The sequence below is a fragment of the Rhagoletis pomonella genome, unplaced genomic scaffold, assembly GCF_013731165.1.
Source record: "Rhagoletis pomonella isolate Grant_MI unplaced genomic scaffold, Rhpom_1.0 Rhpom_scaffold_00251, whole genome shotgun sequence".
NCBI classification, from domain to species: domain Eukaryota; kingdom Metazoa; phylum Arthropoda; class Insecta; order Diptera; family Tephritidae; genus Rhagoletis; species Rhagoletis pomonella.
In genome coordinates this window covers 74,230-78,194 of record NW_023458805.1, presented here as the reverse complement: position 1 = coordinate 78,194, position 3,965 = coordinate 74,230, and positions in this window count along the sequence as shown.

The following is a 3,965-nucleotide window of genomic DNA, read 5'->3' as shown; positions in this document are numbered from 1 at the left end:
GCACACCTAAAAGTTAAACATTCTAATAATAGAAATATTAACAAAAAACCAACAAAACCAACAACCACATGATCAAGTGAATTGCAGCGGAATAGCTGCGCTTGATTGTAGTTGGCTTAGCAAAGTGAAATAGTGGAAAATAAGCAACAAATATTAACAAGACAAACTTAGCACAGTGCGTAGGCAACTGGCTGAGTCAGTGGTGATCGTCGGTTCGAATCCTACTGAAAGAAGTCTGATGAGGAAATGTGGTGATTTCTGAAATAGCTATAACTTCTACCATTTTTTCAAATTATTTTTGCTTTTCCACAATAAATTTGCATTTAATACGGCCTCGAGCTCATAAAAATTGTTGAATAAATTTCGGAATATTATCTGTGGTTGATGTAAACGAGAGCGATTTATGGGAGAGTTGTATAGAGATTGAAGTTGCAGGATTTTACCCGATGCTTTTTTTCCGTACGTTTTGCTGTTACTCACTTTTTACTCTCACTTCAGAGAGTGATTTTGCTGTTTGACCTTTTTACAGGATTTTACATGAAAAGTATTGGATCAGAGCTATTATATCATCCATACATATGCATATTATACATATGTACATATATTCATGAATATTCATCAGTTATCAACGGTCCCAGAGTTTTGGAGTTTTGATAGTTTTGAATTTCTTGAAGTTTCCCATTTTAAATAACTTGAGTGGAATTCCAAAAATTTCTAAACTTTCAAAACTGTGAATTTGAGAAATTTTAGTAAATCACAACAATTCAATATAATGATGAATACTAGATTTCTACAAATTTTTTATTTTTCAAAAATTTTGAGAATTGTAAGAATTCTAACAAATTTTTCTAAGTAAAAGTGTCGAATATGGGTGTTTCCACCGGAAGGTCCACCACGACAAAAAAAATAAAAGTCTTATATCTAACGTATTTACGGGCTGATTTGTCTGCTTTTTAAAATATATGCTGGCTATGTAACTAGAATCATGTTTGCGTAAAATGGTCTGCCTAGTTGGCGCCAAGGTTGAGATATTTCGAAAAACCTTATTTATGGTCCGATTTGGTTCGAATTTGGCGTATGTAGTTGAAACATAATAGGCCATAGATTTCCAACAAATTCACCCTGAATTGTCGCTGAAGTCAAAATATAAAGTATATTCTACATAAAATACATGTTTTATTTGCGTTAAAAATTCATTTAAAAGCAATATTAACAAAAATATAACGATGGAAATTTATGTTACGTGACGCCACGTCACGTCACGTTTCACACTTGGGGTTGTAAAAGAGAATTGAAACAAAAAACTCTAAAAACAACTAGAATTGCTCCAAATCATACTAATATAGGTTTCATGAAAATAGCCATCCACAATTCGCAGTTTTGCGATTTTGTAAGAAAAGAAAAAATCTACTTCCGTTTTTTGTCACGTAACGACACTCTCTTTAAATGCTTATATTTCAGGAGCAAGCAGTTCGATTGCTTTAATTTTTCGGTTAAATATAGAGCTAATTATGTGCTATACAATTACCCAAAAAAGTTAAAGAAAACAAATGGTTGTTTGTACGATATTGAAACGTACGACTGTCACGTATGCGATGTATGGAAATACCCATATACAAAACTGATAAAACGAAAGTAAAATTTTTCGAATGTTAAAAACATTTTCATATTTCGTCGTTTCGAATTTTCGTAATTCTTGGAGATTCAAACAATTTTTGAGCGTTGATGTTTTCAAAATTTTCAAAAAATTTAAAATTCTCAAACTTTGTTATATCAATACAAAATTTTGGAAACGTTCAGAGAAGTGGAAAAATTTCGGAATTTTTCAAAAATGTTAATATCTTTAAGAATTCTAAGAATTTTCTATTTTTTACACACGAATACCATGAACATAAGAATTTTTTGGCAATTTGTGATGTTTCACACTTTTACATTTTAGGATAGATTTTAGGATAAATAAAATTCTCAAAATTTTGGAAAATATAAAAATTTATAAAATCTCAATAATTTTGTACATTTCAAAATATTCTCATTTTACCAAAATTTCTAGAATCTCTCGGATTTCAATAGTTTTTGATATTTTGGAAATTATCCTAAAAATAAGAAATCTTGAGAAATTTGATAATATTATTAAATTCAAAATTTTGTAATTTTCGTTGTTTTCTGATCCTGTGAAAATATTCAAACTTGCTGTGACTTTCAACCATGATACAAAAAAGAAGGTAGTTCCATTTAATGACATTCGTTGTTGTTGCTAACCATTTGACTTTTAATAATATTATGACATTTCATAAAATTCATGCTACCTGATCACCAGAGATAATATTTTTTTTTTTGTAAAAGTAAACAAAAATGTATGAAAATGAATGAAGTTTAGTGAAGTTATTGAACATATATGAGATAAATTTTGTGTAAATTTGCAAAATAAAAAGAGCTGTGTGTGCCCAAACTGTGAAAATTCGGTACATACATGTAAAGGATCTGGGGTTAAGTTTTTTACGTTTCCTAAGCTACCGTTCGTGCGAAAACAGTGGCTGGAAGCGTGTAACATACACGAAGAAAATTTACCCAGATTTCCATTTGTGTGTTCAATACATTTTGCATCTTCTGATATCGGTATGAGCGGAAAGAAGGCAGTGCTTTCGAAAAGTGCAGTGCCGCAGTGTACAAGGTAAAAAAACTTTAAAGATATGGATTATTTAAATGCTTTTTTTCAGGATGCAACTGGATGAAAGCTTTGGCAGTGAGACATATTTCGAAGAGTATTTGGAGCGTTTGGAGAGGTAGGTCCTTTGATTTCATACATAAGTTTGATGTTCCTATGCGATTAAATCTATTACTTTTCAGACAAGTTTTTTGCATACATTGGAAATTTTGAATTCAAAATTTGTTGAAATTAATGGTGATTCGCTAACCACAAAGCCAAAATTTTTGCAAAATCTGATGAGAAATTTAAAAGTAAATTTGGACCAAAATATTATAAAAAGATTTTATTTGGGAAGAACATTCTTTAGAATTCGATTTTTAAATCGCAAGATTAAAGAAACGAAAACTGTATATCAAAATAAGAAAATGAAAAAAATAACAACATAATGCACTAATGGTTTTTATTATAAAATAAAAAGAATAATTACAATGTAACAGTTTACATTTTATATATTTTTAATAAAAGAGGGGCAAACCACGTAAGTAAAAAAATATCAAGTACTGATTATGAGTTTTGATTTGAAATATTCTCACATTGGTAAAAATATGGGAAAGAAAATACTCCGATGTATTGTTTTAATATTATCAAAGTGGCAAGGCCGTTGATAATACTGACAATTTATGAAACTTCAAAAAATTTTATTATCCGTCAAAAGTTGTTTATTGAAACTACCTTCTTTTTTGTATCATGCTTTCAACTGTGTAAATAATACAAATTCGAAAATATAACAAAAAAGTAAAAATTTAAAATTAAGTACATGATTTCAAAATTTTGAAAATTCAGTGAATTCGAAAAACTGATAGGCCCACTTAAATAACATAATACTTCGAGCTTAGCACACAGCTAAAATTTCAGACTCAAGTGAAATTTTACACACTTTTTCCATGATAATAACTATTTTTTAAAACATTATTCTAAGTGTATGTTCTGAGCAAATTAACTTCGGAAGATAGCAATATATCAAATTTTTCACAACGTTTTTTTCCAAAACTTTATAATAATAAACTTGGCAGTTTATATTTGTTTTTGTTTCAATTCAAGACTTGTTTAAGCTTTAAAGTTAAAAATATATCAAACCTGGGAAAAAAGTATTAGTACTGAATGGTAAAAAAGTGTGCATTCATTTTAAATATACAATGATGTGTGAGTGTGAATGCTTCTGTTACATTCACATTCTATATTGAATGACAATCTACCATTCAATAACACAACACAGCTTGTTTGTTTTCAAAAATATTTTAAGCCACTCAGGAATGAG